Raw genomic sequence first — 27,739 nt, forward strand, 5'->3', positions numbered from 1 at the left:
AATCGAAGATTTATGGTAGCTAGTGCTACCCTAAAAATTTTAATTGAAGATTTATGGTAGCTAGCACTACCATAAAAATTTTTAGGTAATGTCCCAGGCCCAGCTGCATCAGTAAACCATATAGTGGCTGAATGACACAGCCTGGAGCTGGTGGCAGCATGAGGAGACAATAGGGCTTGACAATCCCTAAAATTAAAAGATGAATTTTCAAATTTAAATTGAAGATTTATGATAGTTAGTGCTACCATAAATTTTTTTAGGTAATGTCCCGGGCCCAGCATCATGAGTAAACATTATAGTGGCAAATGACACAGCCTGGAGGTGGCAGAAGCATGAGGAGACCATATAGTGGCTGAATGACACAGCCTGGAGGTGGCAGAAGCATGAGGAGACCATATAGTGGCTGAATGGCACAGCCTGGAGTTTGCGGCAGCAAGAGAAGAACATATAGTGGCTGAATGGCACAGCGTGGAGGTGGCAGCAGCATGAGGAGACCATATAATGGCTGAATGGAACAGCCTGGAGGTGGTGACAGCATGAGGAGAACATATGGTGGCAGAATGAGACAGCCTGGAGGTGGCAGCAGCAGCATCAGGAGTCCTGAAAGTGATCCGGTGACAGAGTGGTGCAGTGGGTGGCAATACCAGTACCCAGTGACAAAGGTGGGTGAAAAAAGGTCTGATGCAGAGGAATGTTTGTAACTGAGGAGCAGCGCCTTAAATCTGTTTGGCAATCAGGCATTGGTGGATGGAAATCCTGGCTGATCCATGCCTGATTCATCTTCACAAAGGTCAGCCTCTTCACATTTTTCATGGACAGACGAGTACTCCTTGGGGTGTTTCCTATGGGACACGGTGGAGGATGAGGAGGTGGAGTCACACTGTCGCAGGACCAACGCCCCGAGAGCGTGGAGGTGGAAGCAGCGTGACCTTTCCAAGTTGCTGTTGTGGCAGCATGTATGTGCAGGAACCACATTCACCCAGTGGGCTGTAAAGGACATGTATTGTCCCTGACCATAGTTACAGCTCCACACGTCGGCGCTGCCGTGTACTTTGGTACACTTTGGTAGAGTGGGGTGGTGGGTGTTATTAAGTACCAGGTGATGAAGGTGGGTGAAAGAAGGAGAACTTGGCATCAGATATGTGGCATCAGGCGGGTGACAGGATCAGAATAGTAGCTGAGGCAGGTAGGCAGAAGAAAACGGTCTATTTTTTCAAAGTGTTGGTATCCACAAGTAAGTATTGAGGATATGCATTATGTAAAATGTAACTTTTAACATTATTCTTAGGATAAAATATATGGAGCCAAATTTTTTTTGAAATCTAACAAAAGGAAAGGTGTGCAAAAAACACCTACACCACCAAGTATTGACACAATGTAAAGACCTCTAAAAGGTGGAAGGGAACAACATATGGTCCATTGTAACAGGTGGGGGTAAAAACTTTCCCTGTAAGGGCCTACTCTCGCACCATTAGTTCCCTTATTGTCAAGTGTTACTCATCCTTAAAAGGGCGGCCCCACACAGGAAATTCTCCCTATTTCCACCTAAAAACACTGCCATTTCCCAGGGTTTTTAGTTGCAAATAGGGAGAGGTTCCTATGTGGGGCTGCCCTTTTTAGGACGAGTAACACTTGCCAAGAAGAGAATTAATAGTGTGAGAGTGGGGCCTTACAGGGGAAGTTTTTACCCCCACCAGTTACAATGGACCATACATTGTTCCCTTCCACCTTTTAGAGGGCAGAAAAATGAGCTTCAATATGCTTAAAAAGCTTATTTGTGCACAACACTAGCAGTACACAACAGTGCTGCAGCACACAGTCACTGTGTACTAAACCCAAAATTGCACTCTCTCAAAGACTATTAGGAATGGACTGCTGGGTATGTATTATACCATCTACAGACTAGTATAACCAGCAGACCATTTGTTGTGGAACAAAGACACAGAGTTGCACTAAAAACGTATTCCTCCCTCCTCTGCTAAGGTTTCTCCAGCTTAGCCAGCTTGTTGAAACGTATGAGGCAACACACAGCTTTCTGCCCCTCCCTGTAATACAATGCTGTAGAAAGTGACTGGGAGCTTAATCGCTGCTGTGAAAAACGCACTGCTCTCTGTCCACCAGAACGCTGACTTAACTAGGAGGTGAAACGCTGCTGGAAAAAGCTTTTCTGTGTAACACACAGTGCTGTCTGTCCTATCTCTATGCAGTGAAAGGATGAAGAGACTAGCTTGAATATGGCTTCCAATTATATAGCGCTGTGACATCACAGGGGTGACTGGCTGCTGATAGGCTGCATCCTGCATGTGATTCTGGGTCATCCCACCTACCCTTGTTCCCGCCTTCCCAGGATTCCTTGCCCCATGTCCTCACATGTGGATCCGCCATTTTAGATGCCTTGGAGCCTGGACCGCACAAAATGGAGTTCAATGAAGGGACTTGCGTGATAGAATCCAGCGATATTTGCAATCCTTGCTCCCCCACCACAGCCATTCTCACATTCGGCTGCGTAGCACTTCCTGATGTAGAACACCGCTGCAGCCACTGATTGTCTGAGCAGGTACTTCCTCGTCCCAATATAGACACCAGGAGGTGCTGTGCAGTGGGATCAGACTCGATGAGAACAGTGGTGCAGGTAGAGCAAGAAAGGTGAATATAGGATTTTTTTTTTCTCAATTTTTTCACCAGTTTAATTAAACCAAGTTTAATTATTTAAAAACAAATACTGGGTGGAATACCCATTGAATTTAAGGGGAATGTGTAATAGATAAAGCATAAAGCATCACAGTTCTGGCTTTAGGGATCTTGGCAAAATCATTTAGGAATTACTTTAATAGTCTTTAAAGGGGTACTCCAATGGAAAACTTTTTTTCTGGAACTGTCCAGAGCAGCATATATTTGCTATAGGGATTTTCTCCTACTCTGGACCGTTCTTAAAATGGTCAGAGATTTAAGCAGAGAGCACTGTGGTCATGTCAGCAGAAAGCTCTGTGTTCCAAAAAGAAAAGAATTTCCTCTGTAGTATTCAGCAGCTAATAAGTACTGGAAGGATTAAGATTTTTTCATAGAAGTAATTTACAAATCTGTTTAACTTTCTGGCACTAGAAAAAAAAAAAGTTTTCCACCGGAGTACCCCTTTAATCTTTACTTAAAGGGGTACTCCGGTGCTTAGACATCTTATCCCCTATCCAAAGGATAGGGGATAAGATGCCTGATAGCGGGAGTCCCGCCGCTGGGGACCCCTGTGATCTTGCACGCGGCACCCCGTTTGTAATCAGTCCCCGGAGCGTGTTCGCTCCGGGTCTGATTACCGGCGACTACAGGGCGGGCGGCGTGTGACATCACGCCTCCGCCCCCGTGTGATGTCACGCTCCGCCCCTCAATGCAAGTCTATGGGAGGGGGTGTGACAGCTATCACGCCCCCTCCCATAGGCTTGCATTGAGGGGCGGAGCATGACGTCACACGGGGGCGGAGGTGTGGCGTCACACGCCGCCCACCCTGTAGTCCCCGGTAATCAGACCGATTACAAACGGGGTGCCGCGTGCAAGATCATGGGGGTCCCTAGCGGCAGGACTCCCACGATCAGGCATCTTATCCCCTATCCTTTGGATAGGGGATAAGATGTCTAAGCACCGGAGTACCCCTTTAAATAATCTCTATGATACAATAATAGATGACCATAGCTCCTGACTGCCACATTGGGGGAGACAGTGGATCCCCAGGTGGGCTATTATAGTTCTCTTATACCGTCTCCTACTCGTCAGCAGTTTGCAGGTTTTCCAAAATTATCTGTAGGTTAGGACTTTAGATTCACTTCCATGGCTAGGCTCTAAGCACCCTAGTTCAACACGGTATTCGCATTACTATCAATTACTGAGAGCATTGTTCTCGATACATTCCTTGACTGTAAAATATGTAGAATACAGATTTTTCCTTTAACTATCATTCATGTGTTTAAATACAGGTGTAGTTTTCATCCACGTCTAAATAGAACAAATTTGCTATGCAAATATATATATATATATATATATATATATATATGTATGGAGTGCTTTAGTATTGTCCCTCCTGATACAGATATATATAGTAAAGTATAGTAAAAACTGCACTAAAGCTACACTGTGTGAACAAGGCTTAATACTATTTTGCCTTAAAAAAGCATGGTCTTATGTCTAATGACCATTGAACTGTGCTGCCATCTTGTGACCATTTGTAGAGTAGGTCAAGTAATAGTCATCTGTGAAAAACCTTTGTTATAGCCTGCTACTTGTTCTTTTGCTCTTTATGTGTTTTATTTTGGCTTAAGGTACATTTAATATTTAAAATCCTATTTTATGTTTTCTATGATACATAGTTAAGTGCCTATTCTAACATCTTAAATAAGCAATCCCATCTTGTAGATTTATGGAATACAACTAAAAATCTAAGTAAGACTAGGTTCATAATACAAAATTTCTGACTGGAATTCTGCTTAGGAATTTCAGTTGAAAATTCTGGTGCAGCAGAATCCCATTGCTGGCAATGGGATTCCGCTGCACAGTGCACACTACGAAATTTTAGCTTCCCAACTCCCAACTGATTCAGCTGCTGGCCGCAGTTGGAAACTCTGGATGGAATTTTTCCATTCTGAGCTTTCTAAGTGTGAACCTAGTCTAAAGGTATTTCATCTGGGAATATTATTACTTATTGGTTCCATGATAAGGGTTAAGATATGACATAGGCTTACTACCTACAATGTAAAGCAAAAAGTAAGTAAGGAATTAGGGAAGCAGCCATTCACAGTGCAGTGCAGTGCTTTTACTATATTTTACTACAGGAAATCTGAAGAACATTACATAAAGTTTGTGCACAAAAATTATGTGATTATTTGTCCAATGTTAAGAATGTAAAAGGAAACATACAGTGGACAAAGAATGGATAGAAAACCCAGACCAATATGAGCTGAAAATAAAAAATGCTCAACAAACTAAAAAACTGATGGGCAAAAACAGTAAATGTTTAGGACAGAATTCTTAGAAATTGATTAAAATGGAGCTAAATAGAAACCAGCACAAACACCAAAAACAAGGTTATATTGAGCTATGTTGGCCTAAGAACAACACCAGGGAACTTTTGTCTGGTGTTGCTCTTATGAAACATATAAACATGACTCCCTGAACATGACACATTCATCAATATATTGCACAGGTCCACTGTAGATGTTGAGTTTAACGGGTTCTTTGGTCTTTACCTCTGCAAGAAGGTGTAGACTTTGCAACAGGATGATCTCTAGGTCAAAGCCACTAGAGTAGCAGTCAAACTGTACTAACTGTGCAGGTTAAGACATCAATGGACAATCAAAAAATTCATGACACAGTATAAGGGCTGTAACAAGAATGATCTGTAGCAAGTCACACAAGGTACCGGGGGAATATACCAGTTGGACACGTTTAAGTAATTTTTCAGAGCAAATGCTGTTTAAGAAAGTTGGAACCAGTTTGATGCAGAATATTGTGTATCATTAATAAAGACAATGCCTCAAAAATTCAGGCTGCCATAAAACCTTGAGGAGCAACAACATACACTAACTGCAATTATTGTCTTCTGAAAATTGCATCATTTTTCCTGCAATGTTGAGGGAATGCATAATTTGTTTCTAAACACTGAAACATTTTATATCGTCCTCTACTTAATTTAGAAAAACATATTCAATTAAATAAAACCAACATAAGCAGCGTCTTAAAAAATGTTAAATGTTACTGCAGTGTACTGTACACATACAGAATTGGGTATTATTTGCAAGGTCACTATCCTAATAAACATTGTAAGGACAATTTTGATAAATATTGATGCTACATCCAACAGGAACACAGGATCACTCGATATGATTGTGCTTTACTATTATCAATAACAAATGACCTTGTAGTATCATGACACATACCGTATTTATAGTCATTGACAAAGAAAACTTTACAATTTTGGATGCGAGGGTAGAAGAAAAGACAAGTGCACTCACCGCTTTATTTGCTTCTTATTTATTTACGAAATAATTTGATGAACAAATAAGCCCGCTGAACACCGTTGAACGCCGTCGTCATCCCCCTGCACCTTTGTCTTTGTTCATCGAATTATTTCGTAAATAAAGAAGAAGCATATGAAGAGGTGAGTGCACTTGTCTTTTCTTCTACCTTCGCATGCATTACGGACTGTATTTCTTACAAGTTTAGCACCACCTGCATTTATGTACTAGCAGACAAGTTGCATAATTGTGTCTAGAAGGGATCGGTGTTGGAAGTGTGTGAAGCAGCAATGCCAGGTCGCTTTTCTCTTTCTACATTGTATTTACAATTTTGGACTTCCCCTGCAAATTGAAGATAACGGGGGAGATTTATTAAAACCTGTCCAGAGGAAAAGTTGACCAGTTGCCCATAGCAACCAATCAGATTGCTTCTTTCATGGCCTCTACAAAATAAAAGAAGCAATCTGATTGGTTGCTATGGGCAACTCAGTAACTTTTCCTCTGGACAGGTTTTCATAAATCTCCCCCAACTACCTGAAGCAACTAAAGCAAAAAATAAAGTAAGTGGGGAATAGAATAATAAATGTGTTTTACCTTATTAAACCAAACCTGTCAGGTTCCTTGGCCCTATCACATGGCTTGGCTATTGTGCAGCCAGGACCATACAGATTATCACTGGATCATTCATGTGGCCCTTTACTTCTGTCATTTGTCAGTCACTCATCCCTTATTACACGGAAAGATATGTGGATGATGAATGAGGATTCTTTAACCTGTTAAAACTATGCGACCAGCCAAAGAACTAGGGTTTTGTTTCGTTCGCTAAAAAGCTCCCCATTTGAAAGGGCCCTAACCCATGTCAGAAGATCTGTGGGTAAGAAGATAAAAGGGCATCCTGCTCAGAGAAGCACCAAGGCCCCTTTATTTTGGAAATTGGTGGGGGTCACAGGGCATAGATCTCCATCTTCTTCGACAGTGCCATGTGGTTGTCAAAAGATGGATAAAGGTGAACTTTCCTTTTTTTTTTTTTTACTATCAAATAATGAACAAAGCATAAACCAGCTGCATAGTTCTTACAAAAGTGCCAGTTTAAATGTGTGTTTATGGAGAGTGGGACATTAGTCATTTCACGTGTAATTGTTCAAGTACTGGGAATGACAGCAGCACCAAAGCAACAGTGCTCCTTTTTGTTTTCTTGTCAATCTCAGCATTTCTCATATAGCACATATTATTAGTCAGTGTGTCACTATGTTCTTTGTATGTTAGCTACAAGCGGCAATTTATGGTTATATGATCATATTGACACTAAGATTAGACGATGGTGCTTGCAGTTCCAGCATATGTAATAGATACAGAGGCGCCTTGATTTCCAGTAAATATAAAGGCAGCTTGACTGTAACACAGTTGCAGTAATATTGTCATACCTAATTCATTCAATTTAGTAATAATTTCTGTATCAATTAGTTGAAGATGAATTATAAATAAAGAAGACGGTATGCCGTAAACCATCTGGCCTCTAATCGCAGATGACATTGCTAAAATGATAGCGAACAATTCAGAGGAACACATTAGAAGCTAGATTAAACATTTTATAGCTGGCTGCCCTTAGTCTGCCAGCTAAATACATTAATGCTCCAAAAAAAGAAATATTCCCATATTATCCAAATATAACTAATTCTATTTTAGTAGATTTTTATTTTATGTCAGCTTTTATTTAAATTTCATCATAAAAAGATAAAGCGTTTTTTAAAGACCATTTAAATAGTTTTACTTAATTCCATGCCATTAACTATGCATGTAATAAAATAATTGTAATATATGGTGGGCTCTGCAAAAGACTTTATTCACTCCTATTTAGCTAAACAGTGTATTTTATACTTATTACTGTTGTGCATTCGCAGAAAACTTCCAAGACTCAATGATCCATGCAAACAAGACTTTACAATCTAAAGGCTATCCAGAAAAGAACTGCAATATTTGGGAAACTGGGGCGTAATGAAGCCTCAGGGCCCTGGTGTATAAATTGTTCCTGGATCAACCAAATACATGTTATTGTATTAGTGTGATAAAAAAATATTTGTATAGTTTAGCTTCTTACTATTGTGTACATGGTGCTGTATGTGCATCAGGGCTGACTTATATAGAGCTGCTGTTCTTTTATTTGGCCTAAAAGCTTTCCAGACTCGGTTTTTGTTGAACTGCAGCCCCTGTTTCTGGAATGCCATTTAGTAGTAGTGTATAAAGTAAATTATATTGTTGTTATATATATTACAATTACAGTAAATAAGAAGCAAAACAATACAATGGCTTACATTTTAGTGGTAGTGTATAACAAATTATTTTTGTAGTTATAATATTACATACTGTATATTATTATTACATATAATAAGTGAGTAACATAGTAAGTGAGAATAATTAAATACATCTAGTTCAGCTTATTATCCTGCTGATCCAGAGGAAGGTAGAACATGAAATAAAAGGGGAAATGTCTTCTTGACTCCAAATCTGCAAATCAGAATAAACCCCTAGATCTACAACCCTTCTTCAAATTTGGGCACTATAACTAATAATATTATTGTTCTCCAGAATGCATCCAGGCTTTTAGTGAGTTCACAGTGAGAACTTCCTATAGGAGAGAGTTTTATAGTCTTACTGCCCTGCTACAGTAAAGAATCCCTTTTGTGTCAGTGTAAACAACCTTCTTTCCTCTAGGCTGAGAAAAAATTAAAGGCTATAGGGGAACTCCAATACTTAACTCTTTATCCTTTTCCCACAGGATAGAGGATAAGTGTCTGATTGCGTGGGCCCTCTGCGATCTCCTGCCCCGCGTCCTTGCTTTCCCCAAGCATAGAGCGGTGACAACCACCTCACAGAGCGGTAGTCGACATGCCCCCTTCATGCATCTTTATGGTAGAGCCTGAGATACATGAGCACTGTACTTGAGCGTTATTCAAGTACATTACTTTGGATCTTCTGTGCTTCTGTAAGGAGGGGGAACCACGCCAAGCATTCCTGTCTACGAACCCCCTGATTCTTACTCCTTAAAGGGGTACTCTGCCTCTAAACATCTTAACCCCTATCCAAAGGATAAGGGATAAGATGTCTGATCGGAAGGTCCGGCTGCTGGTGACGTTACGCCTTGCCCCCTCAATGCAAGTCAATGGGAGGGGGCATGGCGACCGTCACCGACTAAATTTTCCGGACGTTGGGGCAGGGAGTACCCTTTTAAGAAAGAACTGTGAAAGATACACTTGTTAAGCAGCCCATCTGTGACTGCCTATGCACCTCAAATAGAAATCTCTGCTATAAGTTGACATAGATTTCAGTTACAATTTACACCAATTGCTGTTGTAAATTAAAGTAAATCTGACAGCATAAAACAGGTAAAAAGTTGCAATTTTATGCACAAAAAAGCTTGCACGAAAATTTGTAATTGTGGAATGCCAGAAAACTGGCATACGCACCTCGCTAAAGTCAGCCTATAGAGAGTAAGTTCCAGGCAACCAGAATGTTATTTTTCATTCTATGTCTATTCAGGGGATTAGGGCCTCTGTATATGAAAAACTGAGCCCTGACAATTATTAAGATATAGTAAGAAATTTATCAGCAAATATTTTTCTTCTTGGATACAAAACTGTAGTGACATCTAGTGTATATTCCGGGAGAACATTATTTACATTTCTTTCATGAGGCATCAGTTTTCATGAAATGTAATACTCAATTAGGAAACTGTAATTCGCCTGTTCAGCTAGAGGAACACTTTACATTGTACTGCAGCTCACTTGTTACCTACAGTATCAGACTTTTTATGTAAAAGCCAAAAAGGTAATTTATTGGTTTTAAAGATGCTATGCAATGGAGTCGATGGGGAAAAAAACATTAGTAGCTAAATGGCTGTGTTACAGAAAAATGTTCTTTATATAAATAGTAGAAATATTTAATGGGCACTGTCAGATATAAAAACGTTTTATATGTTGTACATTTTGGCAAAACAATAGTGTTTCTAAAATTATTTGCAGTAGAAGGAGAGAGAGACCGCACCACTATATCACGGAACATCCTGCAGTGAGCTCACTGGTAGGGACGGTGGCAGCAGTACGTGGATGATAGGGGTGCAAAATGAAGCAAGAAAAAACAAACAAAATCCAGAAATGCAAGTCTGTAGAAAATAATGCTTCAGCACTCACCTATGTATCAAGTAATCCTTTATTTGAGCATCAACATCAAAGGACACCGCTGGCCAGGGGTGAGGAGGGAGAGAGAAGAACGCTGCTGCCAGAGCAGCTAGGGAGGAGGCGACTAGTTTCGTGGGTAAGCCGCTTCGTCTTAACCCACAAAACTAGTTGCCTCCTCCCTCGCTGCTCCGACAGCAGCGTTCTTCTCTCTCCCTCCTCACCCCTGGCCAGCGGTTTCCTTTGATGTTGATACTGAGTAACATATAACAGTTTCTTTTTTCTTTTGTGGGATCTGGCACAGGTTCACATTGCGGAATTTCTAACCGGAATTCCGTTTTTAAATTCTGTTCAGAGATTCCGATCTAGCAATGCAGTTCTGGTACTGGCAATGGGATTCCGTTGCACAGTGCACACTACAAAGTTTTCGGAAAGTCCCCAGATTAAAGTAGAGAAATCACCAAGTCCAGATGGCATTCACTTTTTTATGTTCTATAACTGTAGTGACAGGGTCTGTCCCACAGCACTGGTGCCTAGCAAATGTGGTGCCAATATTCAAAAGGTAAGGGGGAGGGCTGTAAGATTAATTTCAGTAGGTAAGTTGAGGGTTTTCTAAGAGATGCTACGGTATATTTGAATATAGTATTAGGGGGGGGGGGGGTGGATGCAGATTAAGTTGACAATGCAGACTTTAGTTGACAGTGTAGTCCTCCAACCAAACAGTAACCAATGGTGTAGTCGAATTATCCAACTTCCCTGATAAAATTATCTTCTACTGTGCTCACATGGCTTTCTATCAATCATATGCTATATGAAATGTGGCTTATAGTTCAGTAGGTCAAATTCAAGAGGAAATCTTAGTATCAATTGCTTCAGTTAACAAAACAATTGAATGTATGAATTAACCTTTATGAATGGAATATAAATCCCACGACATTCATGATCTTACATCCAGGGCCGGTGCAAGGATTTCTGCCTACACAAGTGAAGCTCCATTTTGACAGAGGCTAGCTGTTGCAAGACTACAACTCCCAGCATGCCCTTACAGAGAGGACATGCTGAGAGTTGTAGTTGAGCCAGCAAGTGGCCAAGGGCAGATTCCAGTGCTATGCTGGCTCATAGCACTGTAATTTCATATTTCCCGCCTGGAGCCCTGATCATGGCTCTGGCAGGAAATACTAAAATACATTGCTGTACTTTTAGATTTCTGTGAGCTGGCCAGTTCCGCTCCCCACATCTACCGCCCCCTAGCTGTAGCAACTACAACTCCCAGCATTCCCTTACAGTGAGGATATGCTAAGAGTTGTAGTTGCACCATCTAGTGGGCGGGAGGTAGATGAAGGCGGGGGGCGGAGCTGCTCAAAAAGTCGCACAAAAGTTGCAGTCACAGAATGCCATGTCTTTGTGGGACTCACAGGCATTATGTTCTCTGATCAGTCCTCTTTTATTTTATTTTCCATCTGGCTCAGACTGCTGTGATGATTCCTTCCAGACATATATCGTTTCTGCTGAATTGGTTGGGAAACATTTTTTTAGGTGCAGCAATTATCCAGCACCACATAAAGTAGTACAGCTATAAGAAGATATGGCATTCAGAAACAAGGAAAAGCTCTTCACACCTAGCTTTTTCATGCTCCTGAATGGCAATATCTGTTTATAATAGCTGACCTGATTATAAGCTAAGTGAGAAATTGTCACCTAGCATTTCCATGTTCCTGAATTGCATACCTGCTTATAGGCACACCTGTCTAATAGCAGATCTATTATATGCAAATATGCCATTTAGGAGCATAAAAAAGCTAGGTGAGAAATTATCACCAAGCTTTTGGGTGCTCCTAAATGCCATTACAGCTTATAGCATGTAAGGACATCTGTCTATAATTGTTAAACTAATATAAGCAGAAATGGCACTAAGGAGCACAGAAAAGCTAGGAGACAATTTCTCACCTAGCTTTTTCATGCTCCTGAATGGCATATCTGCTTATAATAGCTCAGCTATTATAGACAGATTTAACTAAAAGTTACAGACAAATCTTTCTTTAGTAGTTGTGCTATTATAAGCAGACATGCCATTCAGGAGCACAGAAAAGCTAGGTGACAATTTCTCACCTAGCCTTTTCATGCTCCTGAATGGCATATCTGCTTATAATAGCACAACTATTATAGACAGATTTGACTATAAGTTATAGGCAAATCTGTCTATAATACCTGAGCTGTTATAAGCAGACATGCCATTCAGGAGCATGGAAAAGCTAGGTGTGAAATTGTTACCTAGCTTTTCCATGTACCTGGATGGCATATGTCTAATACACTGCTAAAAAAATAAAATAAAGGGAACACTAAGATAACACATCCTAGATCTGAATGAATGAACTAATCGTATGAAATACTTTCATCTTTACATAGTTGAATGTGCTGAAAACAAAATCACACAAAAATTATTAATGGAAATCAAATTTATCAACCCATGGAGGTCTGGATATGGAGTCACACTCAAAATCAAAGTGGAAAACCACACTACAGACTGATATAACTTTGATGTAATGTCCTTAAAATAAGTCATAATGAGGCTCAGTAGTGCGTGGGGCCTCCACGTGTTCGTATGACCTCCCTACAACACCTGGGCATGCTCCTGATGAGGTGGCGGATGGTCTCTTGAGGGATCTCCTCCCAGACCTGGACTAAAGCATCTGCCAACTCCTGGACAGTCTGTGGTGCAACTCCTGGACAGTCTGTGGCGTTGGTGGATGGAGTAAGACATGATGTTCCAGATGTGCTCAATCGGATTCAGGTCTGGGGAATGAGCGGGCCAGTCCATAGCATCAATGCCTTCCTATTGCAGGAACTGCTGACACACTCCAGCCTCATGAGGTCTAGCATTGTCTTGCATTAAGAGGAACCCAGGGCAACCGCACCAGTATATGATCTCACAAGGGGTCTGAGGATCTCATCTCGGTACCTAATGGCAGTCAGGCTACCTCTGGCAAGCAAATGGAGGGCTGTGTGGCCTCCCAAAGAAATGCCACCCCACACCATTAGTGACCCACCGCCAAACCGGTCATGCTGGAGGATGTTGCAGGCAGCAGAACACTCTCAGCAGTGTCTCCAGACTCTGTGACGTCTGTCACATGTGCTCAGTGTGAACCTGCTTTCATCTGCGAAGAGCCCAGGACGCCAGTGGCGAATCTGCCAATCTTGGTGTCCTCTTGCAAATGCCAAACATCGTCGACGGTAAGCACACCCCCCACCTGTGGAGGTCGGGCCCTCATACCACCCTCATGGAGTCTGTTTCTGACTGTTTGAGAAGACACATGCACATTTGTGGCCTGCCGGAGGTAATTTTGCAGGGCTCTGGCAGTGTTCCTCCTGCTCCTCCTTGCACAAAGCTGCTAGGTTCTTGCCCTTCTACGGCCTCCTCCACGTCTTCTGATGTACTGGCCTGTCTCCTGGTAGTGCCTTCATGCTCTGGACACTACGCTGACAGACACAGCAAACCTTCTTGCCACAGAGCACATTGATGTGCCATCCTGGATGAGCTGCACTACCTGAGCCACTTGTGTGGGTTGTAGACTCCGTCTCATGCTACCTCTAGAGTGAAAGCACCGCCAGCATTCAAAAGTGACCAAAAAAGTGAGAAGTGGTCTGTGGTCACCACCTGCAGAACCACTCCTTTATTGGGGGTGTTTTGCTAATTGCCCATAATTTCCACCTGTTGTCTGTTCCATTTGCACAACAGCATGTGAAATTGACTGTCAATCAGTGTTGCTTCCTGGGTGGAAAGTGTGATTTCACAGAAGTGTGATTGACTTGGAGTTACATTGTGTTGTGTAAGTGTTCCCTTTATTTTTTTTTGAACAGTGTATTTCAGTTCATGCAGGTTGGTACCTTTTTGGGGCAGACACTGAATCGGGCAGACCTAATGACCACAGAAGATGAGCGCAGCAATTATGCTGCGCTTTCTGGCAGGGGGAGGATCTTCCTACGCACTACGCTGCCCCACCCCAAATGACCTCACCCAGAGCAGTAAGTAAAGGATCAATGCCGGTGCGCCGGCCTAGGATGTTGCAGGGCCACCCCTCTATTTTTTTGTTAATATCGCGGGTGCCGGGCGGCCTGTGCGGGCCCTGGTCAGCCCCGGCCCCCCTGACAAAGCTGCCTGCGCCTGCCATGTGCAGTGTTGTCGCTGCGGTACCGGCAGTCTCCCAGCCAGGGGTGACCTGACAACTCATGGGACCCCAGTGCATCCTTCCATGTGCAAGCCACACCTGTATAGATTAACCCTTTAAGGACCCAGGACGTACATGTACACCCTGAGTGCGCATAGTAGGCTGGTGCCGATGGCAGATATCACCTATGACGGTGATGCCCAGCATTAACCCTTTAGACGCTGGGATCAAAGTTGATTGCAGCATCTAGACTGTAAAAAAAAAAACTATCCCAGCTGCTCAGTGGAGCTAATCAGGACCATGTAATAGTCCCCTATGGGGACTAAAAAATAGTGTAAAGTTAAAAAAAAAGTTAATAAATGTGAATTAACCCCTTCCCTAATTAAAGTTTGTCAACCCCCTTTTTCCCATAAAAAATATATATGTACACAAAATAAACATAAACATATGCCACTTGCATAAATGTCCAAACTATAAAAATATAACTTTAATTAAACCGCACAGACAATGGCGTATAAAAAAAAAAAAAAAAACTAAGTCCAGAATTGCATATTTTTGGTCACTTTGTATATCTTAAAAACAAATACATAAAAAGCTATCAAAAGGTCCAATCAAAAAATTAAAACTACAGATCATGGCGCAAAAAATTAGGACCCACACATCCCCATATATGGAGAAATAAAAAAAAGTTATAGGGGTCAGAAAAGGAAGATTTTATGCATACTATTTTTTGTACAAAAGTTATTTTATTTGACTAATTTTAGAAAATTATAAAACCTATTTAAATTGGGTATCATATTAATCATATGGACCTATAGAATTAATATAAGGTGTCATTTTTTCCGAAAAGTGCACTGCATAGAAATGGAAGCCCCCAAAAGTTACAAAATGGCCTTTTTTTTGTAAGGCAAATAATCTGCTTAAAATTGTCAATTTCTGATCCCTATAACAGTTTTATTGAAAAAAAAATTTTTTTTTTATTCGATTCGGACGATTTGCAGGATTTTTCAAAAAAAAATTTGTTTCGGTCCAAATTTATTCACGGTGAATCCCTATTAAAACTGCTATTTCTTGCTTACAGAGAGCCTCAATAGGGGTGTAGAACACTTTGCCTTGCTGTAACACACATAGGGTGTGTGCTGGGTTAGTGAAATAATACTGGTATTCAGTATGACATGCAGATCAGAGGCGTCAGAGTCACAGAGCGGCACAATGACAGAGCCTGGAGGTGGCATCAGTATGAGGAGACCGTATTGTGGCTGAATGACACAGCGTGGAGGTAGCGGCAGCATGAGGAGACCATATAGTGGCTGAATGACACAGCGTGGAGGTGGCGGGAGCATGAGGAGACCATATAGTGGCTGAATGACAGCGTGGAGGTGGCGGCAGCATGAAGAGACCATATAGTGGCTGAATGACAAAGCGTGGAGGACGCATGAGGAGAACATATAGTGGCTGAATGACACAGCCTAGAGGTGGCAGAAGCATGAAGAGACCATATAGTGCCTGAATGACACAGCGTGGAGGTGGCGGCAGCATGAGGAGACCATATAGTGGCTGAATGACCCAGCATGGAGGTGGCGGCAGCATGAGGAGACCATATAGTAGCTGAAAGACACAGCATGGAGGTGGTGGAAGCATATAGTGGCTGAATGACACAGCCTGGAGTTTGCGGCAGCATGAGGAGAACATATAGTGGCTGAATGACCCAGCGTGGAGGTGGCGGCAGCATGAGGAGACCATATAGTGGCTGAATGACACAGCGCGGAGGTGGCGCCGGCATGAGGAGAACATATAATGGCTGAATGACACAGCCTGGAGTTTGCGGCAGCATGAGGAGAACATACAGTGGCTAAATGACACAGCCTGGAGGTAGCGGAAGCATGAGGAGACCATATAGTGGCTGAATGACACAGCGTGGAGGTGGCAGCAGCATGAGGGGACCATATAGTGGCTGAATGACACAGCCTGGAGTTGGCGGCAGCATGAGGAGACCATATAGTGGCTTAATGACACAGCCTGGATTTAGCTGCAACATGAGGAGAACATATAGTGGCTGAATGACACCGCGTGGAGGTGGCAGAAGCATGAGGGGAACATATAGAGGCAGCATGAGACAGCTTGGCACTGGCGTCAGCATGAGGAGAATATATGGTGGCAGAATGAGACAGCCTGGAGGTGGCAGCAGCATCAGGAGTCCTGAAAGTGACCCGGAGACAGAGTGGTGCGGTGGGTGGCAATACCAGTACCCAGTGATGAAGGTGGGTGAAAAAAGGAGAACTTGGCATCAGATGTGTGGCATCAGGCAGGTGGCAGGATCAGAATAGTAGCTGAGACAGGTAGGCAGAAGAAAACGGTCTCTTTTGTAAAAGTGTTAGTGTGCACAAGTAAGTATTGAGGCTAGGCATTATGTAAAACTTAACTTTTAATAATATGCTTAGGATAAAATATATGGACCCAAAATGTTTTTATTTTAAATCAAACAAAAGGAAAGGTGTTCAAAAAACACCATGTGCCACCTACACCACCAAGTATTGATGTGATGCAAAAGGTCAAAGGGAACAACGTATGGTCCATTGTAACTGGTGGGGGTAAAATCTTCCCCTGTAAGGCCCTACTCTCGCATAATTAATTCCCTTCTTGGCAAGTGTTACTCGCCCTAAAAAGGGCGGTCCCACACAGGAACCTCTTCCTTTTTCCAACTACAAGCCATTTCCCATGGTTTTTAGGTGGAAATAGGGATTGGTTCCTGTGTGGGGCCGCTCTTTTAAAGATGAGTAACACTTTCCTCGAAAAGGTGGAAGGGAACAACGTATTGTCCATTGTAGCAAGTGGGGGTAAAAACTTCCCCTGTAAGGCCCTACTCTCGCCCTATTAATTCCCTTCTTGGCAAGTGTTACTTCCCACACAGGAAACTGTATTTCCACCTAAAAACCCTGGGAAATGGCAGTGTTTGTAGGGGAAAATAGGGAGAGGATCCTGTGTGGGGCCACCCTTTTAGGGTGAGTAACACTTGCCAAGAAGGGAATTAATAATGCGAGAGTAGGGCCTTACAGGGGAAGTTTTTACCCCCACCGGTTACAATGGACCATACTTTGTTCCCTTCCAGCTTTTAGAGGTCTTTGCATCACATCAATACTTGGTGGTGTAGGTGACACATGGTGTTTTTTGCACACCTTTCCTTTTGTTTAATTTCAAAAATATTTTGGGTACATGTATTTTATCCTAAGAATATTATTAAAAGTTAAGTTTTACGTAATGCATATCCTCAATACTTACTTGTGGTCTGATGCGGAATGTCTGTAACTGGGGAGCAGCACCTTAAATATGTTAAGCACTATCCATATTTGTGAAGTGTTGGTGTGGCACCATGGTCAATCTACTCTGATGCATCAGGCATTGGTGGGTGGAAATCCTGGCTGATCCATGCCTGATTCATTTTCACAAATATCACTCCACTCCATTTTTTGTGGACAGACAAGTTCTCCTTGGGGTTACTATGGCCCCCGCCGCACTAAACACCCGCTCTGATGGCACACTACTGGCTGAGCAGGACAGCTTTTCCAGGGCAAACTCTGCTAGATGTGGGCACAAATCAAGTTTGGCTGCCCAGGAGTCCAGAGGATCTTCAAGGTGTGTTGGCATGGTCATGTCAAGGTATGCCACCACCTGCTGGTTTAGGTCCTGCTCCAGGTCTACCTGCTGCTGATGAGTTGCTTCACTATGCGGGTGAAGAAAGCTACTCATCAGCGACTGTAGACTCAGGCTGCTGCTGATGGAGCTGGTACTGCTCCTGCCACCCCACCCTTCCCCAGCAGCCATGGCAGTGGAAGGTGATCACAGAGGGCCCCCAGATCAAACCTGCGAGAGGATGGACAATGGCGCAGATAGGCATCGGCCAACTGACTACATAGGATGTCTCTGTAGTAGGTCAGTTTGTCCTCCCTCTCAGTGAGTGTAAAAAAAGGCCCCCATTTTGTGCAGGTAGTGAGGGTCCAATAAAGTGGAGAGCCAGAAGCCATCCTGCTGCCGAATGGTGACAATTCGGCAGTCACTATGCAAGCAAGTGAGCATGCATCGTGCCATTTTTGCAAGTGGCTCGTAGGGACTCCCTGTCTCCATCTCCGCTGCATACTGCCACGGTGTGTCTGGGTCCTCTGTCTCACCTTCCTCATAACCCTCTAGTTTCTCTAGCTGCTCCAGCTTCTCCTCTCCTGTCAGATGAGTAGAAAAACTGCCCATCTCGCGAAACCTAAACTGTGCTCCACTCTGCCCCACCCCCCTCCTTCTCCTCCAGTTCAGCCCCCACAGAGCTCATGTGGCCGTGAGATGTAGGCGCCACGTCTCCAGTGCCATGACCAGCCATCGTTTCCAACACGTTTTGTAAGAAATGATGCAGTGGAATGATGTCGTTCATCCCGTAATCCTGGCGACTGACTAATATTGTGGCTTCCTCAAAGGGCCTGAGCTAACGGCAGGTGTCACGTATGAGCTGCCACTGGTTGACATTGAAATTACACTGGGGAGTCCCCCTATCCGCTTGGATCATCAAGAAATCGGTGATGGCTTTTCTCTGTTCGTATAGTCGGTTCAACATATGGAGGGTGGAATTCCAACGCGTGGAAACGTTGGAATTCCACCCTGCGGTGTACAAGTGGCTGAAGTGCATGCAAAGTTTCCTTCCCATTGTTAGGATGTTTTGCAGATGGGAGGGAACACTTCAGGAACCGCTTGACAACCAGATTGAACACGTGTGCCATGCAGGGCGCATGTCTCAGGCTTCCTTGTCACAGTGCAGACAAGATGTTCTTCCTATTGTCGGTCACCATGGTTCCCATTTCCAGTTTTCGTGGAGTAAGCCATGATCTGATTTCTTGATTAATGACTCTGTTCGCCAAGGCAAACCATGTGAAGAACAGCGTGACACCGCCATGCCCTACACACATGGTATGCTGGAGGGTCACTGAGACTTGTCCGTGCAGTGGAGGCTGAGGACAGAGTGGAGGAGGCGGAGTCGCACACTGTCACAAGACCAACGGCCTGAGAGCATGGAGGCAGAAGCGGCGTGACCTGTCCAAGTTGCTGTTGTGGCTGTGCAGGAACCACATTCACCCAGTGGGCCGTAAAGGACATGTACTGTCCCTAACCATAGTTACAGCTCCACACGTCAGTGCTGCTGTGCACTTTGGTACACACCGACAGGCTCTAGGACTGGCCCACCTTCTGTTGCACAAAATTGTGCAGGGCTGGTACTGCCTTCTTCACAAAGAAATGATGGCTTGGCACTCTCCACCTCGGCTCGGCACAAGCCATCAGTTCTCTGAAAGGTGCAGAGTCCACCACTTAAAAAGGGAGGGACTGAAGCACCAGTAACTTGGACAGGAGCACATTCAGCTTCTGCGCCGCTGGATGAATGGGCGCATACTGTTGTCTCTTGGACATGGCTTCGCCGATGGATTGCTGGCGGAATGACTGACTCGAAGAAGGAGGAGCAGAAGCATCTGGGGTGACAGAAGATGGGTATGACACACAGCTCCTTTCAGCTGAGGTGGTGGAGCTTTGGCTGGCTGAAACAGAAAGCAGCGTGCCAATGGGTGGTGCAGTAGGCTGGACCACCACATCGGGCCATGGTTCTCCCAGGCCGCTTTATGGTGAAGCTGCATATGTTGACACAGGGCCATGGTGCCAACATTGGGACCCTGGCCACGCTTCACCTTCTGCATGTGGTCAGGTTAACATGTGGTCAGGTTAAAATCTTCCGGATGCTTGATGAAAAACTGCCACACCGCCGAGTAGCTGATTAGATGTATTTATGTGGTATGCACTTATGAGGAGAGGACAATGCGCTCTAGTATGCTTAAAACAGTATTTGTCTATAACACCAGCAGGTGTGTACTTTTCCCTGGCCTTTCACAGTATCTAGGCCCTTAAGACGGGGTTATGGCGCTGCAGCAGTGGCTGGGTCCGCGGTTCTCGGGCATTGGATCCGGAATACTGAAAAATGTAAAAATAAAAAATGGTCCAGGCAGCATCGGGCCCCCTCAGGCTCTGTCAGTCTGCCCCTGCTCCCAGCCCCACACTGTAGTGCTGCTGCCGCAAGTGAGTTCTTCAAATAAAAAAATAAAAAAAAGATCTTCATTTTTCCGCCCCCCTCGGCTGTGGCATCTGTGCACCCTAAAGCAGACGCTTGACCCGCCTTATTACAGAGCCGGGCCTGCTTACATCTAAACCCTACTAAATTAAATGGTCATATGCTTCTTATGAACTTGGTGACATCACATAACAAAAACAAACCTCTTACCAGTTCCCAGTGGTGTACCAAGGGGGGGGGGGGGCGGCCCGCCCCGGGTGCCACTCTCAAGGGGGGTGCCAGGGGCGGACTGACCCGCCGCCGCTGCTGAGGTCCGGGACACTCGTCCCAGATCCCCAGCAAACAGCGCTACATTCTCCTGGATGCGCGATACACGCACATACAGGAGAAGGCGTCCCCTCTGTGTGAGCCGCATCTGCAGCTACACAGAGGAGACGTGACCTCCGCCCCCACGCAGCATGCAGTACAGGCGACTGTGACGTGACTCATCCAGCGCCTGTACTGTGGAGGGGTGAAGGGGTGAGGAGATTCCTGCGTGGGATATCAGGTGAGCATCCTTTTTTTATTTTTCTATGCATATACCTACAGGAAAGGGCGGGAGGGGGGGTGCTCTGCATTTACCTATAGGGAGAGGGGGGGTGCTCTGCATTTACCTATAGGGAAGGGGGGTGGGAGCTCTGCATTTACCTATAGGGAAGATGGGGAGAGAGGGGGTGCTCTGCATTTACCTATAGGGAAGGGGGGGAGAGGGGGGGGGTGCTCTGCATTTACCTATAGGGAAGGGGGGGGAGGGAGGGGGGTGCTCTGCATTTACCTATAGGGAAGGGGGAGAGGGGGGGTGCTCTGCATTTACCTATAGGGGAGAGGGGGGGTGCTCTGCATATACCTATAGGGAAGGGGGGAGAGGGGGGGTGCTCTGCATATACCTATAGGGAAGGGGGAGGGGGGTGCTCTGCATTTACCTATAGGGTAGGGGGGGAGAGGGGGGGGGCTAGGGCTGGGCGGTATGACCATATATGTGTATCACGGTATTTTTTTAACTTACGGCGGTTCTACGGTATATAACGGTATTCCTCCCCCCCCAAAATCATGTGCCCCACCAGCACTGTTCTGCTCCCCCCAATTAATGATCAGCCCAGCGGGGTACTACTCACATATGTAAAGCACTGCCCTCCTCCTCTTTGTTGGGGGCCCGCCGGCGATGGAACTCACTGTACGCCAGTGGTCTCCAACCTGCGGACCTCCAGTTGTTTGCAAAACTACAACTACCCAGCATCTCCGGACAGCCGGCGATGGAACTCTCTGTACACCAGTGGTCTCTCAACCTGCGGACCTCCAGTTGTTGCACAAACTACAACTCCCAGCATGCCCGGACAGCCGTTGCAACAGCTGGAGGTCCGCAGGTTGGAGACCACTGCTGTATGCTGTATACCTATGCCCGGGCTGCAAAAGATACAGAAAATAAACTTAACTCACCCACGTCGGCCCGCAACGCTGGGGACGGGAACAGCCCGGACAGCCGTCGGCCTATCACCGGCCAGAGCGATGCCCCCGCCCCTGCCAGTGATAGGCTGAGCCCACTGTCATGTAAGAAGCCGGCTTCATACATGACAGTGGGGCTCAGCCTATCACTGGCCAAGGCGGGGCATCGCTACTGGCCGGTGATAGGCTGACGGCTGTCCGGGCGTTCCCGTCCCCAGCGTGCGGCCGACGTGTGTGAGTTAAGTTTATTTTCTGTATCTTTTGCAGCCTGGGCATAGGTATACCAGCGTACAGCAGTGAGTCTCAAACCTGCCGGACCTCCAGCTGTTGCAAAACTAACAACTTCCCAGCATGCCGCGGACAGCCCAACGGCTGTCACAGGCATGCTGGAGTGTGTGTAGTTTTGCAACATCTGGAGGTCGTGCAGGTTGGAGACCACTGGCATACAGTATAGAGTTCCAGCGCCACTGGGCTGGCCCCCAACAAAGAGGAGGAGGGCAGTGCTTGACATATGTGAGTAGTACCCAGCTGGGCTGATCATTAATTGGGGGGGAGCAAAACAGCGCTGGGCGGGTAACATAGGATTAGTTCCCCGATTGTGGGGACAGCGCTGTGCTAGGCTGATAATAACATTCCTGAGGGGGAGGGGCCCAACCGGGTATTGCGGTATGGGGGAAAATTCATATCGTGCAGTCTCAAAAAAATGTGGTATTCAGGTATGAACCGGTATACGCCAGCCCAGCCCTAGATATACCTATGGGAAAGAGGAGGGGGGGTGTAGCTCTGCATATACCTATGGGAAAAGAGGGGGGGGGGGTGTAGCTTCTGCAATATACCTATGGGTGAAGAGGGGGGTGGGGGGGTTTTAGCTCTGCCTATGGGAAAGAGGGGGGTGTAGCGTAGCTCTGCATATACCTATGGGAAAGAGAGGGGGTGTAACTCTGCATATACCTATGGGAAAGAGGGGGGGGGTGTAACTCTGCATATACCTATGGGAAAGAGGGTTACCTGGCTACCTACTTGCCCTTTTACTATGCAGGACACCAAGGAGGGCATTATTACAGTTTGTGGGCCTATAGATGGGAAGATTGTGTAGAGGAGGGCACTGAATATATGCAGAGTCTGACATGTTTTTCCTGCAGATGTTAAGAGATCCACATGGCGGTCTTATCCGGACAGAGAAGAAAAGGAAAGAGGACGCCGCTGATCAGAAAAGACATAATTGTGAGTCCCAAAATGTAACTGTAATCACTTATATGGTATACACATCCTGTGTGCAGCTGATATCTACCGCCATATGGTCCTGTATATAATCACTTATATTGTATACAGATCCTTTATAGTATACTGGTCTGTGTATAGTGGGTTTATTCAGTACATTATGGCGGTATTATCCAGTTATTGTGTGGTGGTATATATTTACTCCTTGTATACCAGTATTATTGGTCATAGAAATTTACCTACATTAAAGTGTTTCTTATATATATAAATTTTAGTTTATTGTGTGTGGGATTTGGGTGGAATAGGAGCGTGGCAGAAGATTGACGAGCTGCAGAGCCTAGCAGGGGCCCTTGCCTTTTTTTGGTCCGGAGGCCCCGAGTGTTGTCAGTCCGCTCCTGGGGGGAGGGGAGGGAGGGGGTGTAATTAAGGGGGGGTGCGTGTGTGTGTGTGTGTGGGGGGGGTGCCAAACAAAGGGTCCGCCCCGGGTGCCAAATGCTCTAGGTACGCCCCTGCCAGTTCCCTGATCTCAAGCAAGATATCACAGGTTTCCCGTGTCTATATTGATATGTAAATACTGTAATTACTGTAATCACCTTCTACTTTAGTTTTGGTTTGTTATTTAAAACCCAACAAGATGGATTTCAAATGTATTTTTTACCATATGAATAAGAATGGTCAGAGCTAATTTGCATGTTTTTGTATACAGTTCTCTGTAATCATTTACATAGCATCACCAAGGCTGGTTTCAGAAATAGCTCCATTTATACACCACAGCATCATCTCATTTTACTCGCCAACTATACAGATAATGAAGCAATTAAACCTAATTAATGTCTATTTAAAGGAGCTATGCCATGTCAGAAAGAATAGTATTGTTCCAGAATAATAATCATTCTAAATTATTACTCACTAATTTACCATAGCAGATGTAAATCTTATTTTGATCAGAACGGCTTGCATAACAATGTTTCTGCTGATCAGTGGGGAAAAAGACATTGGAATGGTATTAGTAATGTCTTCCTTGGCAGCAGGAGTTACGTCACAACCTGTCAAAATACACTTCACCTCTAACATGCAATGCTCAGTGTGAATATACAAATGCCTTTCACAACCTCAGAGAATATGTCATTATTATTGACATCACAGAAATAGTAATGTCAGTCTTTACCATTGTGAACTATAGAGCTTTAAAAGATGGGACATGTCAGACAATGTAAATGCCCTCTATGATGTCATAACCTTTGTGACATAATTTCCCTTATGAAATCACGACCTATCACATACTGCCCTACAGGGGACCCATCAGCTAAGTCCCTGAATTGCTCCTACCTTCAGAGCCTTAAAGAGGACACACACAGGCCAGCCATGCTAAGTCCCTGAACTGCCCCTACCTGCAGAGCCTTAAAGACCACACACACACACACACACAGGCCAGCCATGCTAAGTCCCTGAACTGCCCCTGCCTGCAGAGCCTTAAAGACCACACACACACACACACACACAGGCCAGCCATGCTAAGTCCCTGAACTGCCCCTGCCTGCAGAGCCTTAAAGAGGACACACATGGGCCAGCCATGCTAAGTCCCTGAACTGCCCCTACCTGCAGAGCCTTAAAGAGGACACACATGGGCCAGCCATGCTAAGTCCCTGAACTGACCCTACCTGCAGAGCCTTAAAGAGGACACACACGGGTCACCCATGCTAAGTCTCTGAACTGCCCCTACCTGCAGAGCCTTAAAGAGGACACACACACGGGTCACCCATGCTAAGTCTCTGAACTGACCCTACCTGCAGAGCCTTAAAGAGGACACACACACGGGTCACCCATGCTAAGTCTCTGAACTGCCCCTACCTGCAGAGCCTTAAAGAGGACACACACACGGGTCACCCATGCTAAGTCTCTGAACTGACCCTACCTGCAGAGCATTAAAGAGGACACACACATGGGTCACCCATGAACCAGTTCAGTCCTTTGTTTCCTCACTTGCGATGTCATCACCTTACTTCAAACATCTGGTGTCAGTGTTGAAAAAAGATGCTCAAAAAAAAACATTAACTCCAAACTTAAAATCCAAACTTAGGGTATTTTCAGACAAAACAGAAAACGTCTGCTGCAAATTGGGCTACATTGTTTTCCCTAATCAATTGCAAACCCTTCAAGTCAAGAAGTTGACCAGTTACCCATAGCAACCAATCAGATTGCTTCTTTCATTTTTGAAAAGGCCTGTGAAAAATAAAAGAAGCAATCTGATTGGTTACTATGGGCAACTCAGCAACTTTTCCTCTGGACAGATTTTGATAAATCTCCCCCCCCCCCATGTCTTTTCTGTACGGTGATCTAAAGTACAGTATGTTGCCATTATATAGATGTAACTATACTAATATAAATCAATATGCAGTATGTGAACTAATGTTATGTGTTTTTTTTTAACAGGATGTTGGCTAACAGGGTACCTCGCATGGGAAAATGGGAGCAGCACAGTCTACATACACTTCCCCAAACAACACCAGCTGGTCCACTTCTTATTTCCGTTCGTCTGCCTGCGACTGCCCTGCTGTCTCTGCTTATCATGCTGTCATGCAAGAAAAGCCATGCTATCCATATTTCATAGGATGCTGAGCATTCCTTTCCACTTCACTTTCCCTTACATCTACAGTTGGTGACGTAAAGAAGAAAGTGGACCAATGAATCCCCCCCCCCCCCCCCCTTAATATCTGTACTGGAGGGAAACGTATGACTGGAATTATATGGACTTCTTCTTATTTTGCTTAAGAGACTTATGGTTTTGCTGCTACAATGAGAATTGTACTTTGTTATATAGGGTGTGGAACTGTTAAAGAGGGTAAAGGTTTTGCATTGGAGTAGCAACACTTCATGGTCATCTCTTACCCATTATGCACTTTTAATTGAAACATTTAAAGAGAAAGTTTTAATGGCTAATATTGTACTTTTTATTTTAACAAAGACCATCTTTATGTCTAATGCCATATTTTCAGTGTTAGGCTTTATGAATTTTAATCCTTACAGAGTGAAGTAGAAGGCAGCATGAATAGTTGATATTGTGGTTTCTTGTACAGGCTAGATGGCAAAAGAGATCTGTAAATGTTTATTCTACTCACATTTCTTTTAAACTCCCCCTTAAAAGCACCCCAGTTAGGAACAGAGCAAAAGTGTTGAACTAAAGACCAAAATTTCCCTAGGGTGTAAACTAATCTGACAAGGGAGGGAGGAGATATTTGCTGAGCGTCATAAGAGATACAGGATGAAATTTCAACCTCCCTAGATTTCACTGATCCAGGAAGCCAGCGAGACAATCTCTCCACATACACACAGTCCTTTCATGATAATTGGAATAGCATGGGCATGCCAATGATGGAACAGGGGCCAAGTGGAATTTTTTTCCCTAGACACCCCTTTTTCTTGGAACCACAACTCCCCTTTTTCCTGCCTGTTATTCTGTTTTGGTGTTTGCTTACTCCTGTCTTGATGAAGAAAAATGTGCAATTCAGTCCTCAGTCACTGGAGTGAGGATCTAACAGGGTAGAAGACACATTTCTATAATTATGTGCACTTGTACAGATGTAGCCAAGAGTCCAAAACAACACTAGCATAGAGCTTGTGTGCCAGCACTTATCTTTAAGAAAGAGTGGAACTGATGTAACGTATCCCCCTTATTTTTTTCATACAAGTTTGGAGAAATCTCATTAAATCACATTGTGATTCAGTGTATATGTTTACTAATTCAAATAAAGCATTTGCTCATTCACCTTTTCTGCACAGTGCCTGCTATTTGAAGTAGACGTGCATTTTTTTTTACAATTATGTGGATTCAGTATAAAGGCATCCTGTGCAGTATGGATTGGAGCATAGCAGCTTTTTTAGTGTATGTGTACTGTTAGTACTATGTATATACTGTATTTCTATAGCTTTGTTTGTAAAAAAAAGGAGAAAAAAAAGACAAAAACAATATCACTTAGCAGGTCAAACTACTGTTTCAGAAATGAACCCTTTATTTATTAACTTGGAATCGATCCCGAATTTGTGGAGTGTCAAATCCGCTTTCTGTCATGTTACATGTTTCCTGAATTGTAACTTTTAACTTGTTGGGAACAGCCGACCTATCCATATGTTTCCAGAATTAAAGTACAAAAACATCATTCTTTGGTAAATTTGAAGAAACTCTATTGTTATTAACATTCCCACTGTGAAGAAGACGACTTGTGTGTTTGGAAAGGAAGTGAACTGAAGTGTTTGTGTTTTGTTGGATTATTAGGATAATGATATCTTTATGGACTGTTCTTTAGAACATCTCTTTTTATCCTATAAATTTCTGTGCAAACTTTGAAGATGTTGTTTTTTCATGATTTTCATTCTACTCGGCATTCATAAGACAAAGTTATCCACGTTATTATTATTTTGGGTGTAAAGTCTTTTTACGTCCTAAACAATGGTTAAAGAGTTTATTAACTTAACTAAGAAATCAAAGGAATCGTTGAAATGACTGGTTTACTCATTTAGTCAGCCTTCACTGTAGCCCCATTCTGTGTAATTATACATCTCCACCCCCCCCCCCCCCCCCAATTCCGTAAGCCCATGTGGCTGCCTATGGAG

At 44.1% G+C, this 27,739-nt stretch overlaps 1 protein-coding gene across 4 annotated transcripts in view; it reads left to right on the forward strand.

Moving 5' to 3' along the window:
* The window catches only part of SOBP (sine oculis binding protein homolog), a 229,021-nt gene extending 201,892 nt beyond the window's left edge, over positions 1-27,129 (forward strand). For all 4 annotated transcript variants that reach the window (XM_056566245.1, XM_056566246.1, XM_056566247.1 and 1 more), the window contains one exon: positions 25,562-27,129. The gene's annotated coding sequence lies outside the window, so the exon portion shown is untranslated. The remainder of the gene's footprint in view (positions 1-25,561) is intronic.
* The last annotated feature ends 610 nt before the right edge of the window (positions 27,130-27,739 follow it).

The sequence above is a fragment of the Hyla sarda genome, chromosome 3 (genome assembly GCF_029499605.1).
Source record: "Hyla sarda isolate aHylSar1 chromosome 3, aHylSar1.hap1, whole genome shotgun sequence".
In the NCBI taxonomy this organism is placed as follows: Eukaryota; Metazoa; Chordata; class Amphibia; order Anura; family Hylidae; genus Hyla; species Hyla sarda.